The sequence below is a fragment of the Chenopodium quinoa genome, unplaced genomic scaffold (assembly GCF_001683475.1).
Source record: "Chenopodium quinoa cultivar QQ74 unplaced genomic scaffold, ASM168347v1, whole genome shotgun sequence".
In the NCBI taxonomy this organism is placed as follows: domain Eukaryota; kingdom Viridiplantae; phylum Streptophyta; class Magnoliopsida; order Caryophyllales; family Amaranthaceae; genus Chenopodium; species Chenopodium quinoa.
The window spans coordinates 58,653-77,069 of NW_018742823.1; positions in this window are offsets into that span (position 1 = coordinate 58,653).

Here is an 18,417-nt window from a genome sequence, read left to right on the forward strand (position 1 = left end):
CCCAACTACTCTCTCAAGCTAGAGGGATTACTTGACATCAAAACCATAACCTACTCTCGTGATTATGGGCAAGAAACAAGTGTTAAAACATCCTCACGATAACATGCAAATTCCCTTGACTAGAAATTCCTATTCTCATGGCAAATCAAGTTAATCAAGCATAAGGGAGCTTCCTCAAGTTCATCTCTCGATCCTTCGTTGAGGAAGCTAGATAAATAATTCAAGCAATGGCCAATTACAAGAATTAACAATGAAACCTCTTAAACTCAACTAATTAACACCCCACAATTAACAAATTAGTACATGCAACAAGTGTTGGTGATTACATTGAGGGTTCACCCAAACCCTAGAAATTAGACTACTCACAATCCATGGAAGTTAAAGCAATTAAAGATTTCAAGGAATTCATGAACAAATTAAAACTAAGAATTAAGTAGAATCTAACAATTAAACATGCAAAGAACAACCAAACAATTAATAAAAAGCAAGAATTAAAGATAGAAGAGAGAAAGAAAGAGTAAGAAAAATTACTAGAAGCTTCAATAATTGACTAACAATGGTGGAACTTGTCTTCTACAATGATTGGATTGAAAACCTTCAAAACAAGAACTAAAATCTATGCTAATTTGAGGATTTTTGTGTTTCAAACTAAGAGGAGTATGAAAATCTGAAAAAATTGGGAACCCCTCTAAAATGGTCCAAAGGGGCTATTTATACTACCCCCTAAAATAAGAGGACGGAGAAAACAAGAAACGGGTAAACTGTAGGCCTGCACGGACGTGCTGAAGTTGGCACGTCCGTGCAGACCAAGGCAGAAACTCAGTTTAAGACGACCTGCTGCAGCACGGGCGTGAACCTTTGGCACGTCCGTGCTGCATCATCTGCACGGACGTGCAATATTTGGCACGTCCGTGCTACCTCATAATCACGGAAGCACGTCCGTGCTGCATCATCTGCACGGACGTGCAATATTTGGCACGTCCGTGCAGGCCTTGGCAGAAAGATGGGTTCAGGTCTGCACTCCTGCACGGACGTGCAACATCTTGCACGGACGTGCAACATCTTGCATGGCCGTGCAGGGTCTTCTGGGCCCTTTTCTTCGTGTTTTCTTATACGATGCTCTTGTACTTGGATTCTTTCCATCATTTCCTTGCTTCTAACATCGGTTTGGTAACCATGGGCTTCATTTGGTCGTCTTTGGACCTAAAATCTCAACAAAAACACTAACAACCCGTGAAGCATAGGATACACAAAAATTGCATAATAATAGGGTAAAAGTGAACCAAAACACAAATTTGTTCAGGTAAACTAGGTTCAAATACGCCCTAAAACCGCATGAAATAGCAAGTTATCAAGCTGTACAACCAATAGAGCTCAAAATCCCTTCTGTCCAAATCGCGTTGAAAAACCAACTAGATGAAGTCAACTTGATTAGAGCAAGATACGATGAACTAGTGTTACTTGACGAAAAACTCTTGGCAGCTTTGCATCATGTCCAAACCTACCAACAGCTTATGGCACGACATTTCAATAAAAAAAGTCAAGACTAGGAACATCAAGGAAGGTGACTTGGTGCTTAAGGCACTTCGCAAAAATGTGTTAGATCCAAGGGAAAAATTTAGACCAAACTGGTCAGGTCCGTATATTGTTAAATCCATTTTGTCTGGCGGAGCGGCACAATTGGTAGACATGGATGGCAACGGTTTCCACAATTTAACCAACTTGGATCAACTCAAGAAATTTTATGCCTAGTTGCATGGGTTCATGACCCGATAGTGCTACGTTTGGCCTGATTCCTTTTTAAGGATACGTAGGCAACTCCTCAAGGGGGGCCGATCACTCTAAAAATTAAAATCCTTCCTCAGTCGATCAAGTACAACACACAAAGCAGCAAAACGGAGCTAAAGCAAGAAAATCATACATTGTGACAGTTCAAAACCCACCGCGCCACGTCAGCATACACCGTCGCACGACAGTTTCTACCGTGGCACGGTGGAATTCCAGAAAAAAAAAAACAAAAAATAAACAAAATTGCCGCGCGATTGTAAAATTCACCGCGTCACGGCAGTTTCCACCGTGGCACGGTGGAATTCCAGCAAAAAAATAAAATAAAATTGACGCGCCACGGGAAATTTCACCAAGTCACGACAGTTTCCACCGTGGCACAGTGAAATTCCATAAAATGTATATATATATATATATATATATATATATATATATATATATATATACATATACATATATATATATATATATATATATATACATATATATATACATATATAATATATATGTATATATATATGTATATATATGTATATATGTATATATATGTATACATATGTATATATGTATTGTTTCGGGGTTTTCGGATGTCCTGCGGGAGAGTTACAATTCCGGGACTGGTATCCTTACGCCTGTACCTGCAAAACAACGGAGACTCCTTGTGGTGGGAGCTCCGCCTCCAACGGTCAAGTTAGTACTTGTTTGAGGACTGATAAATGCGGAAAGTAAAGGTGGGAGATCAAGTTCCTCTAGGGGAGGAGTGATCAACGTGTTTCGGTTTTCTCTAGGTGAGAGTCATTCTGCTGAATCCCCTTTAATGAGGATTAATTAAGTATTTATAGTCTTGAGAAGCGTGCCAATTTTAGGTTTAGGTTAACCAGGGCAAATTGGGCTTCTCTCGGACTTTGGGCCTTGGTGGCCATTTTGCCTATTTGGCATATGGTAGGCCACGTGGCGTGGCCTGATTAGTCCATGTTGGACCTCTTAGGGTGACAAATGGCGGACGCTGATTGGCCCACGTGGTGGACACGTGGCAGGTCCGGATTGGTCCATTTGTCATGGGTAATTTTTACCCTAAATATTTGCTCCTCGGAAGGAGTAATTTCTCTTTCCAGGAGGGATTTATCCTTTCGAAAGTTAGACCCTCGAAGCTTTGCTAGGTCGGCATCTTGTCTAGTTCTAATGGGAGATGGACTTGATTAACTTAGAAAATTTTGATACCTTGGGCGGTATGACATTTTCAAAGTTAATCAATCATAATAATGATTGCCGCCGAACTAGACAGATGCCGATTCTTTGCCCCACTATGCAGATAGCCCCTGATCAGGTGGACTGTCAACTATTGCATAAGGGGTAAGCGTTTAGCATTTTTCGGCCATTGGCCTCTTTTGACTCGATATACTAAGTTTGGTACTTAGTTTATTTCGTTGAGGGATGGCTGGTCGTCTGCTTTGGTGGCTGCATAGAAGCAGGCGTCAGACAGGACGTCCAACCAAAGTAGCTACGCCTGTTGGGTTACAAACGACAGCTTTAAGTATAGCCTACCTAGTAAGAATAGTGGTCGAGTACCTCTGTTTACCAAAAAACAGGCGGACTCCTCATACCTTTTAGGTTCCGTACTAAGGAGGGCGAGTGGTTAACCTTGCGGTTAGTCAATCACTGCCTAGGGCCGGATAGTCCCCTTGATTCGCCAAGTATTTCTTGGCTATTAACTCAAAGGTTGTTAACCTAGCAGGAGTAGTGGTTGAGAGCCCCTGTTTGCTAAAAACAGGCGGGCGACTCATACCTTTTAGGCTCCATACTAAGTTTGAGAGAGTGACTATGAGTTAACATGGGAGTTACTCAGTCTCCGTCACTCTCTAGCTTGAGTAGTAGAGGTACCAGGCGGCGGAGGCCGGCTGATCCCCTTGATTCGCCAATGTTTGTTGGCTATTAACCCAAGGAGTGGTTACCTAGTAGGAATAGGGGTTTGAGTGCCCCTGTTTGCCAAAAAACAGGCGGTCTACTCAAACCTTTTAGGTTTTATACCAAGTTTGAGGGAGTGCCTATGAGTTGACTTTGGTGTTACTCAGTCGCCGTCACTCCTGCTTGAGTAGTAAAGGTACCAGGCGGCGGAGGCCGGCTAAACCTTTTGATTCGCCAATGTTTGTTGGCTATTAACTCAAGAGGTACCCCCTGAATTTATCCCAAGTAATACAGGGGGTCATCCGACTCAGATGTCAACTGCTACCACTGGTTTGGTTAGTGATAGAGTTATCCTTGTCTCAAAAACGGCTACGTGGTTGCCCTTGGGGACAGTCGTATAGGTGCCGTGTAATTAGTTTATAGAGCAATGTTCCACCCAAAAGGGAGCTGCTCTCTGCGACGAATTTCATCCGGAGGGATGCTGTCGGACGCCTGCTATGATGTTGGGACAGGTCGCATTAGTTTTGAAGATTGGATCAGTTGGCTTGGCGCCTGGTCTGATCATTCGGCCTGTGGCCTTGGTTAGTCCTTTGGTGGACGCAGATGCTAAGTAAGAGGAGGGCAGCTGCCTATTTAGGCACAGGGTCGGCCAGGCCACCATCATTTTTTAGCTAAGTATAGGAGGGTGGTCGTCTGTCTTGGAATCGACTGTATGTCCAGACGGCATGCCCCTATGGTGATAGAGTAAAATACTCAATGGAGAGTAGCCGACTGTAAAGGTACAGGCGGCATACCCCTATGAAGATAGAGTAAAATGCTCAATGGAGATTAGCCGACTGTAAATGTATAGGCGGCCTGCCCCTCTGAATCAGTATCAAGTATTGAAATAATTTCAAGTATTAGAGCAAATGGATCACTTAGTCCCCTTCCATGGAGGATGGATGACGTTGGGACGCCTCCTTCTTTGAATGGGGACAGGTGGTCATGCTAAACTTTCTTTTTATGTAGTTTGTGACCTTGCTGTCTATTTCCCTCAAGGCTCGACCCACACATTTGTCACCGGTCCTTGATCCCTTGGTGAGCTTGCTGGCTCAGGAGCTGGCTTTGTCACTTATTTCGTTCAAAGTTCTATGTTGGGGACCGGCTACTTTTCTTCGTAGAGGGTCTTAAATAGGGTGCCGCCTACATAATCATAATAATGATAATAATGATGAACTTTTGACAAGAGGAGGTAGCTTGTGCCCAGCCGTCTTGCCCCACTCGATATATTTAGATGTCCTACGCTAGGTCCGCCTTTACACGTGATAAGGCTAGTTGCTCCTATAATCACGAGGTCTTGCGTGTAACATCTTGAAAACCAAGAAAATCAGGGGGCTCCTTTCCATAACTTTGATTTTTTCGTCCATAGTGTCGACTAACTCAAAGAGTGACTTCTCAAGTTAAGCTCGGTGTTTATGCTTGCTTGCCGAGTCTAGGAGTATGCATGGTTGGAATTGAAGTGGGGTGGTTGCCGCATGTTGTTTAACATGTTTGGCTGGATGTTTGTTGCATCAAGTGCCGCCTATTTTGTGGAACCTACCATGCCGAATGTGGCTGCCAAGCTTTTGCTACACAAATTAATGTAATTTTGACGGCTCAAAGGGCAAGAGAATGCGCCTAGCTAGTTTAAAGCTGGCTGCTACTACCATGCGGCTCGTGACGTTCTAGCAGTAATTTTCTGTTTACGAAAATTGCTCGTTGCATGTAGTGGGGCATGCCGTCTACTATTATACATACAAGGGACTTGTTGTTGTTCGCATGGTTTTGGTCGGCTGTTGCTTGCTAGCTTGAGGAACGATGCCGAGGTGCCGGCTGCTCCGCTTCGTATTGTGAACGATTTCAATGGTTCAACGATCCAAGATTAGGCGCCTAGCTGAAAATAGCCGGCTAATCTCGTTGATTGTCATTTGATACTAAGCCGGCTGTTTTAATGATTTGCTCTGATTTGTACCCAATGTCGCTGGTATCAAAGGAGAGCATAGCACTCATAGCTTCTTGATTACTTGGTTGCCGCCTGCTAGCTTAGACTTCGTCATTGAGGTGCCGCCTTGCACATTCTCAAACAATTTGGAGTTTCACGGTTAGTTTATGACAATCAAGGCAGAATTGTTTCGGACACCATTTAGCAACTAAGGTGGGTAGCCGGCAGACGAGAGCGTGAGTTCAGCATTTTACTTGTATTTTTCTTAAGTTTGAACTCATGCCTTTTCAATGAAATGTTCATGTCTGCTAGTTGCAATTAAACACTATGTATTTTATGTATACATAGCCGAATGTGGTTTAGAGCCGCCTGGGCAGTTGCTGGGTACCTTTAGATGTCGCCTGCTCAAGGATAGACACCCATGCTTCGCATCGTACTCGCAAGCTCTTTCAAAGGCCGGCTGTTTTAGCTTGGCCATTTGTGTGATTATTGAGTGCCGGTTGTTTACCTCATCCCAACACAGCCAAGTTCAAGGCTCCTGGCCGGCTGTGTTATTAATAATTCTTATAAAGAGAAATGCTCACGTTTGTAAAATACTTGTGAGTGCCATTGAATGCCACCTAACCGCCTCGCCTGTCTGAGAGTTGGTTGGCTGCTGCGTGCATGGTACTAAGCCGGTTGTCGCCTGCTCCAGCATGGGCGACCATGCTCCGCCTACACTTGCAAAAAATTTCAATGGCCGACTGTTTAAAAGGTGGGCTTCGTTCATTGCATCACAATACAATGAGCCACAATGTAAATGCCGACTGAAACTAGGTGACTAGCGTATGGTGTCGGTTGCATGCTATTTACGTTCTTGGCTTTATTTAGACAAAAATGATCATAAGACTCGGCCCCCATTTCAAAAGCATGAAGACCCATATTAGCTCATGCCCTTTCAACCAAGTGCCGGCTGCTTTAGGTGAGTTCTTGCCAATTAGCAGCTGTTCATTTAATCATGAGGCCACTTGTTTTCTTGAGGGACAACTTCTAGGTGTCGCCTGCTTGGGGCTTGCATGGTGCCAGTTGTTTCTTCAAAAAAAAAATTTATTCGGCATGGCGTCTATACATACATACGGCCTCTGCCCATATTGCTTGTGCTACTGCCGGCTAGCGTTGCCACCTGCTCAACATTGTGGTGCCGCCTGTTTAAACATGGATGACTGCCTCTACGATGTTGCTTGGACTACACAAGTGAGCTGCTTTCCCATCTGATTTTATACTTGTTAGCCATCATAATGCAAGTAAGCTAGCTGCTCTATATAGCAAATGAAAGATGAATAATGGTCAAGCTCGTTCCACTAGTTAATGAAATAGTGGAACTAGTGGAGCTTTTCCGCCTTTGTTTATAGAGAAGCTTGTTTAAGGAATTCTGGAGTAGCTTGGTAGTGCCAGCTGTCCTCATGCAATCAAGGCCATACGTCATTTGCATAGTGTCGGCCACCATCATAATGCAAGCAAGCTGGTAGCTCAAATTTACAAAAGCAATGTTATGGAAACTCTAACTCCACTAGTTAATGAACTAGTGGATTTGTGAATAAAGTTCACGAACAAGCTAGCTGTCTTGTAGTAAATGAGATATGGGTGTGGCCCATATGATCCCTGTAAATACATAAGTAATCTGTTACTTATATGTATATACTTAAGTAGTGCAGTTAGGCAGCTTTCCCTTTATTTCCACCAAAATGTATGTTCATATAAATTGGAGTAGTTAGGCGGCTTTCCCTTTATTTCCGTATGATATTATAATAATGGTATTGCTGCCCTGCCAGCTTCGGAGTCAAGGATGGTGCCGCCTGTTATGATGTTCAAGCTTTGGCATGGATGCCTGGTTACAATTGCCGCTTGTATCCCACTTGCATGCTAGCTGATAGCATTTGAGACAGGCACTTGCGGCCGGCTTTATTACACACCATACGCCACCTTGATATCATAATAATAATTTTTTTTTTAAATTAACAATATCATAATAATGATTTGATAATTAATAATAGCTTACAAGCCAATGTATACGACTCTCGGCATCCGACCGTACGACGCTTGTAGTACTTGGCTGTCGGGCCGAACGCTGGGAGGCTTCTATCTTGCCGGCTGTACCCATTGAGTGTCATGCTAGGCGCATGTAACTCCAATTGGGGGTGGTTTAGACCTGGCCGGCTGCTTATGGTGCCGCCTGTCTAAGCATGGGACACATATGATCTCAAGATCTCATGCGAGAGGGGGCCTCCCGTCCGGTCCTCATAACGTGACTTGGAACACCTCATAAAGGAATTCCGGGGACTGTCTTGGAAGTCGGATGTTGAGGCCGACTCCAACAGTTGTTGATTTTTCTTTTGCTCGATTATCATTCGAGCATCAGAGTATGTCTTCTTTGATCCATCTGGATGAACATGCCAGATAGGCTTCCACTTCCCTAGTGTGGGGAAGCGATACTTAGTCAAATCGATCAATGGCGCCTGCCTCTCCCTAGGTCTAGGGTAGGGGGTCGCCTCTTGATCCTTTACAGGCTTCTTCCTCCCAAACTGGAAGGGTCTTCTGGCCGATTGTTCCTTTGGTGGATCAGTCTCCCTTTTGATGATAAGCTCTTGGATCTCTCTCTTGAAACTATTCATGAAGGTCATAAGTTCGTTTTTGGTGATGGGGCAGATCCCTCGACCGCCTGTTGATGAACAAGCGGCGGGCCGGCTGATTTACTGGATCCAGCCGGGTTGTCCTCCTGTTCCCTCCTTTCAGTGGGACGGGTGCGTCGAGCTCTTAGGGTCCCGTCAGAGGCCGTGTGAGTCTCGACATCGATTTCATTGTCAGTGTCTTGGTCCGATAGAACCAGGGGGTCGTCCATGGGACGCTTCTCACTTAGAATTGGTACAGACTGTGATGCCATCTCGAAAGTACTCTCCCCACAGACGGCGCCAAATGTTTCGGGGTTTTCTGATGTCCTGCGGGAGATTTACAATTCCGGGACTGGTATCCTTGCGCCTGTACCTGCAAAACAACGGAGACTCCTTGTGGTGGGAGCTCCGCCTCCAACGGTCAAGTTAGTACTTGTTTGAGGAGTGATAAATGCCGAAAGTAAAGGTGGGAGATCTGGTTCCTCTAGGGGAGGAGTGATCAACGTGTTTTGGTTTTCTCTAGGTGAGAGTCATTCTGCTGAATCCCCTTTAATGAGGATTAATTAAGTATTTATAGTCTTGAGAAGCGTGCCAATTTTAGGTTTAGGTTAACCAGGGCAAATTGGGCTTCTCTCGGACTTTGGGCCTTGGTGGCCATTTTTCCTATTTGGCATATGGGAGGCCACGTGGCGTGGCCTGATTAGTCCATGTTGGACCTCTTAGGGTGACAAATGGCGGACGCTGATTGGCCCACGTGGTGGACACGTGGCAGGTCCGGATTGGTCCATTTGTCATGGGTAATTTTTACCCTAAACATGTATGTATATATATATATATATATATATATATATATATATATATATATATATATATATATATATATATATATATATATATGTATATATATATATTTTTATATATGTATATATAAATATATATTTATATATATGCGGTGAATTGTTCCGTGGCGCAGTAAGACTGGATGATCACGGGTTAAATAGGTCGTTAAGCTACTACCCTAATCAAATTAATCATTTATAATACCTAAACTTACACCAAACTAGTTAGTGGCAAGTAAAGGGTCGAACAACTAGGGAAGCACACTAATTCAACATCAATAATCACTAATGCAAGAGTAAAAAGGGGATTGTTTTTGTTGGTTTTGTTGAGTAAGAACACTAAAACTACAAATAAGCAAGAAAATGATGATTAAAATCAAGGGGAAATGACGCTAAGGATACGGGGGTGTCAAATATGATAACAAAGAGGGGAATAATAATGATTATCATGAATCACATGCCAAAGAACAAAAGTTTCTACCTAAACAATTCATTCTCATGCAATAGTCTAGGAAAATCAATGAAAGAGGTCTACACTAATAAAGATCATTCTCATGCACCCTATTAGTTATAATCAAATCAAGAGAATAGAGAAACACAATCCATAAAAACTCCACTTTAATAACTCATTCTCATGCAATCATTACAATAGAGATGATCTTAATCTAGTTCAAATCACTTTCATGCATTTAAACTAGAAAACATCAAATAGAGTGCAACAATAATCTCAAGCTATCAAAAATCATGTCTTTCGTCAATTTATGGCATGAGTTCATTCCAACCATCATCATTCATCCAATATCAACTCATATTTTCCATCCCCTTCCCCTAGCTAAAAGATTAGCCTGGAGAAGGGAGATTAAACGTAATATAAAAACTAGAAACAAACTCAAGAAACTCAAAACAAAACATGATTAAAAACAATAATAACTAGATGAACTAGAAAGATAACAAAAATAAGCAACAATAAAGAAAATAAATAAAACTAAAGGAAAGGATTAGAGATTACTAAAGAAAGGATTAATGAAAGATGAAAACTTGAAGTCTTGCTTGATTGAAGATTAAACTTGAGCAAAGTTGAATACCATAAGGAAATTTGAATAACAATCTACTTTCTCTCTCTAAAATTATCTAATTTAACCCTAAGAGTGAGAAGCTCTCCTAAAACTCATTCAGAAAAAATAGAATAAAAATCTCCTCCCCCTAATTACCTAAAAAATGGGTATTTATACAAAGCTAGGAAAATAGGCTAAAAATAAAAGAGAGGGACAAAAAATAAGTAAACTAAAAAGAATGAAAATAAAATAAACAAAACAAAAATAAAAGGAAAAAGAAATTAATATAATAAAACAATCAATCCCCACCAAACCATAAGACCACCAATAATCTCTTCTTCTTCGATTTTTAAGCTGCTTCAAAGGGGAATGATCCCCTGCTTCACTAACCATCAAACTCCATCATCAAACATCGTCATCAAATCCCCACCATACATCATCATCAACTATAATCGAGCATCAAATCGTGGCCATCCGATTTTCATTAAAATCACGTGAGAAGCTCGTGATTGAACCCACATTTGCGCGCCCGCAATCGCGCAGAGGTCGCGCAAACTTACTGCCTACAATTTGAATTTTGACTCCATTTGTGTGCCTTCTGATAAGGCTGCGCGGACGCGAATAGCTTCAATCAAATTCGGCCTTAATTGAGGTTCGATTGTTTGCAAATGGTGAAGAGTGGTGGCTGGAATTCGCTGCCGTTTAGCTGTGAATTGGTGGTTGTCGTTATGGTGTGCGTGAGGTGATGAGTGGTTGAAGTTGGAGGTTGGTGGTGGTTACTCTGTTGACCGTGGTGCAGGTGGCGCTGCTTTGTTTTGTTGTGTCTGTAATTGCGGGCAATTGGTGGTTGCGAATTGGCTTGCGATGCGGCTTGGGTAAGGGTGATTAGAGTTGTTGTTGGTGAGTGTGTGACGGTGGTTAATTGGAGGTGAATAATTGCGAGGTGATGCAAGGGAAATGGGCTATTTGCGTGTTTGTTGCGATTGAGTTCGGTGGCTTGCGAGTTGCGAGTTGGCTAGGATTGGTGGAAAAATGGGAGGCGCAGTAGGTGCTGCGGGCTGCTGCTATATTAGTTGTGGGTTGTATTGTAGGTGGTCTGGGTGTGGGGTTAGTTGCGTTGCTATTGTTGTTATTGGGTGATAGTGGTCGAAATGGGTGAGTGTGTGGATTTGCTGCAATTGCTATTGGTGTTGTTGAGGAAAGCAGGGGAGCAGAGGAGGTTGGTGATAGCAAGTGAGGAGCAGGGGAGTGAGAGATGGAGGTTGAGTTGTGGTGTAGGGTAAGGTGTGTTGTAGTGAAGGATAAGAGGCAGCAGAATGAGCAGCAAGGGGCAGCAACTTGCTTAGCTCAAATTTTGTGCCTCAAACCTCAAACCTTGAACTCGAATATGACTTTGAAACCCGGAATACCTAACACGACCTAAAACAAAAACACGAGGGTAATATCAAGAGATAAAATAAAATAAAATAAAGATAAAATAACTTAAAAATAAAATCAAATGAAATTAAATAAAATAAAGAAAACAAATATGAAAATAAAATAAAATAAGAAAATAAGAGAAAAGAAAAATTAATAAATAAAATTACGAAAATAAACTAAAAGCTAATAAAATGCAAAAATGCTCAAATATAAACCAAAAAAGGAAAATAAGAAAATAAGCGAAATAAAGCATAAAACTAGGGAAATTATTTAAAACTAAACCGGAAAATAAGCTTAAAAATGCCCTAAAAGTGACATAAAAGTCACGTATCACTGGACTTTGCGAATTCTGTTATTTGTTTGACGTTTGTTATTCTTGACTCGAATACATATAAAAAAAAGTAATTGGATTTTTTTTATTTAAGGAAAAAAAAATATATTAAAATAAATGTGACTACATTTATTGGCATCATGCGCCATATTTTAAAAATAAAAATTATAAATCATATAAGCAAAGCAATATTGATCTAATCCTTCTTCACTTTAGGAACCTCCTTCTCTTTTTCAACTAGGTCAGCTTTCACCATTAATGTGTCTTTTGTACCCCGAACCGTCACAACCCTAGTCGAACTTTCACCCCTTTCACCTTTCTTAGAATTATTCGATTGCTTCTTTCTATAAACTATGTTTTCCTTACCCTTTCCTTTCACATAATTCTTCTTTTTAGGCATTATAGGAGTCTTAAACTCAATTCCTTGTGTTCTCGGACCTAGACGATCTTTAGGAGGCGCCTTCTTACTTCCAAGCCGTCCTTTCACATCAAAGTTGTGTGATCCGACTCGATCCCTTCTACTTCTTGGATTCAACCATGCCTTTTATGCACTAGATAAGGGAGGAGGAGCTTGGTTACTCGCAGAAATGGTCCACAAAGGTCTTCCAATCCAATAAACCTCGTACTTGTGAACGTTAATTTCATTCAACGATACTTCACGAGGGCTATCGTTATAGCGTGGAACTACTTGTTCAAGTCCATATTGTCGCATCAATCGAGAAGCACAATAAAAAGTCAGCTTTGAAATTCTAGGAACGCGATAATACGGAGTATCACTCGTGCCAACCATCCTAGTAAGCCTCCACCAAGGCACCACCCACCGAATGGAAAATTCTCTCTTTGGAAAGAAAATCTTCTAATCATCATATGACATGTTCGCAGAGTAATTCTTTTTCCTACGGACTAGATCGATAGGACCATATTTTACAATCTCGTCGGGGGCTTCAAAGAGTTCTAAATGCTCCATCAACCAAATCCGCAAAATAAAAAACAATTAAAAAAATTACAGAAAACCACTGTGACACGGCAGAATGCACCATGTCACGGCAGACATGCACCGTGACACGGTGCCTGTTTTGAATTAAGGAAAGACTTAATTACCTATGATGCGTGCTTCGCTCATATTTCGAGCTCTTACTTGAGAAAGCTTAAGTCTCGCAACAGGCAAAAACCTCGTACGGTATCCACCCGCAACCCAACCCTAATTAGGTCTATTGCTTAAAGGTTAGCTAATCCCGACCAAATTACTCGATTAATTATGTGTTTAAAGGTTTTCGCAATGGAGAGCTTTTTCTAACACCTTACTCAAGTTAGTTTTCCCATAACCCAACTTGGGTATTTAAAGGGAAACTCATGAGTGAAATCCTCTCTCCCATCAATGTGGGAGAGTTGGTAAAATCATTATTCTTCCTTTATTTTTAAATTAAAAATATTTTTAAATATCCAACAACTAATTAATCAACAACTGGCACATTTAGGGGAAGGGTTAGGTAAGGACCACAAGGAAGGTAGGGGACCAAACTTGATCCCCAAGCACTTCCCATAACCGGCCACCTACACCAAACAAGGAACCAATGAGGTTCTGCCACGTGGCACCCTCACTTGGGGACCAAAACAGCCCGGGGTGGGCTACTGCCTCGGCCCAGCTAGCTTCTGGCCTTGGCATAGCAGCGTGGCGTGGCAGCTGCTACCTCGGCCAAGAAAGCCACGTACACATGTGCAGGCTATTAACCTTGGCGTGCTGCTGTGCCTTCGCTAGAACACGTAGCTAGCTGCTTTCCCACACCTTCCCCGCAACACAGCTAGCAAAATGGCAAGCCATAGCTGCTGCTACGTGCGTGCCTTGCTAGCTTGCTTGGTGAGCCATAGCAGGTGCGGTTATGAGCGTGCCATGCTAGCCTTGGTGCGCTAGCACGCACCAGCCGGCCTAAGCTCAGCTTGGTGCGCTTGCTAGCCACCTTGGCTATACCAATTGCCCCTAAGCTTTGGTTTTCTCTGGGCATTCTGATGCTAGGGGTATTTCGGTAAATTGTTAATTAATTAGTGATTTTAACGTCTCTTCTTTTATTATTTCGACTCGAGTTCCGACACTCGGTTTTGACGATCCTAGAAAAAATTTCCGACGCCTAAATATTAATTACTCGAGCGACTCATTAATTCCTTCTGAATTAATTCGTCGTGTTGGTTCGTTAGTTGATTAGGTGTGACCCGAAGGGTTCAGTCATGATTAAGTTGTAATATTAATTACTCATTAATATTACTGATTGGAAGTGACCTCCACATAGGCATTTCGATCACTTGACCTCACTGAATAATTAGCTTTCTAATAATTCCGAACCCTCTATCAGAATAATGCACTTGTTTAAGGGACACCATTCCTATCAATCTCCCACTTGTCCTTCCAGACAAGTGCGCTTTTAGTGTGTAGTCTTTTTCCTATGTCTCTTAATATCTCTTCATGAACTATAAGGTAAGATTTATTCGTCATCCGAGTGTCAATAAACAGATGATTTCTAAAATCCATCTGAGCACAGCCATGCATTTTGACAGTCTTGCTCTTTGAGAGGCCTTGTAAACAACAAAGACATCTTCCCTATTTTTTAGTAGGGGGACATTCCTAGTCTTGTAATGTAGCTTCTCTTACAGAGAGGACCTAGCCGCCCGAGTGTTTTTGTTATAATCCCATTTTATGGCAGACGTTTGACTAACATTAAAACGGACTAGTACTCAAACAAGAGAACTCACAATACTCATGGTCGAGGAAAAAGGTTCCGACAGCCATAATGAGAAGTATACTAATGACGATTTTTAAATCTCTTAAAGTATTCTCATAGGTTGATCCAGTATGGTTTTAAACCAATACCTATGCAAATGATTTATGACAATCATGTCCTTGTAGCACAAGTGTTCGCGTCGCTCGATGTGCGCCTACGTTAAAGCATGTGGTGAATATGCTTGGCACTCATAGGAATTGGGAATTGACATATACGATTAGGGACAAGGAAAGTAGGGAGCCTCCAACAAGTTTTTAAGGAACTTGTAAACCGTTCACGGATCATTTAAGGCAACCACGAATAAGGGACAACGAAGGCAACAACGATTGACCCGTGAAGGTTACACCCCATTCATAATCCATGAGATTACTTACTCCATATGGTTCGGAACCACGAAAGGAGGATCGGGGATGATGGTACGAAGTGAGTCATGGAGTCATATTCGCTCGTATTGGCTTCTACTCGATTCTTATAGTGAAAAGTGATTCCTGCGATCTCAAAGGCATACAAACAAAATATTCAATTTGCTCCAAACTATTATTATGCTAAATTGGTTTAATATTAATGCAACACATAATTCTAAAATATTTGTGATCACTTGAATTAATAACAAGATTAAAAAGGAACCTAAATCGGTTGTCCAAATTATCTTATTAGGCGTGATTTTCGATTACATATTCCCTTTAAACATGCAATATAGTGATCATAATAACAATAGAATAAACATTAATATTAGAAGCAATTTAACAATAATAGAGTTAGTCAAATCAAATATAAAATAACCCTAATCATGATAATAGCTATATTAAAATAAAATAAGAGTAATTAAATTAATTAATCACTCACATTTCGCACGTTCCTTTAAATTGCTACATCATGAATAAATTGTTAGTAGCTTCAATAAAAAAATATAAAGTAAATGAAAATTAAATTAAATTAAATAAAAAGTAGAGTTGATTTGATCCAAATTCTCAGTTATTTGTACCTTTCACGCCTTGGTTTAAGGACGGAACCTCGGGTTAAGTATAGACTCCATGGAGCGCTTAGGGGAATTATTATGGAAGAATAAGGAGGCTAGAAATTAGGTTAAAGAGGGAGAAGAGAATGATTTTTGGAGTAAGGTGAGAGAGAATGATTATTGGTGCCCGGAACTGCAGAAAGGGGGTCCTATTTATAGGGAAAATATATGGCCGTTTTAGTGGAAGGATGTCGGTTTAAGGTCGAGTTTAGTGTTTTGCTCATATCTTTTTCGTTATAGCTCGGAATTGGGATTATGATATATGGTTGGAAATCTTATTTAAAGGCCTATCAAAAATAATAATAATTGGATCAAAATTGTATATCCATAAAATCAGTTTCTCTCGGTTTTGCGATGTGGACACGAAAAGTGGAAAATAGGTTATGGTTTAGGGAAATGAGCTAGAAATTGGATTGGTTCACGAAATATATTGGATAGAACATGAATTTAAGTACTCCAAAGATTAAATACTCAACCCGACCAATAATGGCAGTGAAAGCTGTTCATCAACGGGTTTGGTTTTGGGGAGACATTTTTAGGTGTCTACAACAAGAAACGGTGCTATAAATCAAACTACACGCTAATCTCAAGTGGTCAATAATCTTCCATTGTTTAACTGACCTTGATTAGGGATAATTTTTTATTATAATACTCAATGTTCACTTAATAGGTGTTTCCTTATCAAGACTGGTCTTGATACCTTATTTTCAATATTCTCAACATCAAATGAAATCATTATTTAATCCTAAACCCCAATTAATTAGCAAACAGAATGATAAAATTGCATGAAATTTAAATTACTCCAAAACCTAAATGGTTCTTCTTAGTGTCTTAAATTAAAATGTTCAAAATTAATTAAAACACTAAACAGGAAAATCAAAGCCAATCTCTGACGTGCCTGATTCCCATTTCCTCAACGTGCTTGTTATGCTTCCCTTGAGGCCAATGTTTAGTAAGTAGATTGGATACATTATCATCCGTTCCAACTTTACAAATTCTGATTTCACCCTATTATTTACATTCTCTTATAATGTGAAATCGCCGCTTGACATGTTTGACCCTCTTATGTTCCCTTGGATCTCTGGCCTGAGCAATAGTTCCATTGTTGTCATAATAGAGGGATATTGGACCCTTGATAGAGGGTACAACATCAAGTTCACCAACAAACTTACGAATCCAAACAGCCTCTTTAGCTGCTTCAAATGCTGCCAAGTATTCGGCTTCAGTTGTAGAATCTGCAGTTGTGCTCTGCTTGGCACCCTTCCAAATGAACTCTCCTCCATTTAGACAGAACACATATCCAGATTGCAATTTGAAATCGTCTTTGTCTGTCTAGAAGCTCGCGTTGGTATAACCTTCAACAACTAATTCTTCTGAGCCACCATATACTAGGAATTTATCCTTGTTCCTTTTTAGGTATTTTAGGATAATATTAGCCCCAATCTAATGCGCCTTTCCTTGATTTGATTGGTATCGGCTCGTATCACTCAAGGCATACGATACATCAGGCCTAGTATATATCATGTTATACATGATCTATCCAATAAGCGAAGCATATAGAATCTGATTCATCCTTTCCCGCTCATCAAGTGTCTGTGGACATTGCTTCTTGCTAAGGGTTATGCCATGTTACATGGGTAGGTGACCTGTCTTGGCCTCCTGCATGTTGAATCGTGCTAGTTGCTTATCAATATAAGTACTCTGGCTTAATCTAATCATTCTTTGTGATCAATCCCTATAGATGTTGATACCCAATACATATTGAGCCTCTCCCAAGTCTTTCATTGAAAAACACTTTCCAAGCTAGGCCTTTTACAGACTCTAACATCGGAATGCTTTTTCTAATGAGTAATATGTCATCGACATATAAGACTAAGAAGGCGATGTCACTCCCACTGACCTTCTTGTAAACACAAGATTCATCTGGATTCTTGATAAAGCCAAACTTACTGATGGCTTCATCGAATCGCAGATTTTAACTTTTGCTAGTTTGCTTTAGCTCGTAGATGGAATTTATAAGCTTACAACGACAAAACCTTCATGCTATGTCATGTACACAGTTTCTTCCAAAATCCCATTGAGGAAGACGATTTTGATGTCTATCTGCCATATTTCATAATTGTAATATGCAGCAATCGCTAGGAGGATCCGAACGGATTTAAGCATTGCGACCGGAGAAAAGATTTCATCATAATTAATACCATGAATTTGCCTGTAACCTTTTGCTACCAATCTAGCTTTTAAATGAATACATTTCCATCTTTGTCTGTTTTTAATTTGAAAATCCACTTACATCCGATAGGTGTGCAACCCTCGAGTAAGTCAACCAAGTCCCAGACTTGATTTTCAAACATGGAATCCATTTCGTATCTCATGGCCTCTTGCCATTTAGCAGAATCGGTGCTTGCAATCGCTTGCATGTAGGTTTCTAGTTTGTCTCCATCCGGATGTCCTGATTTTTGGTTAATACAATACCAAGATATCTATCAAGTTGAGATCTCAGCCTCTAAGACCTACGTAGGTTAAAGGACTGAGCATTTGCATTGTCGGATTGACTTTGCACATTTTGACAAGCGTCAACAGATGTTGTTTGAGCACTTTGACTGTCAATTTGATTTTGTTACTCGTCCTCTTGAACTTCATCGAGTTTGATTTTCCTCCAAGTTGTCATTTTGAAAAGGTG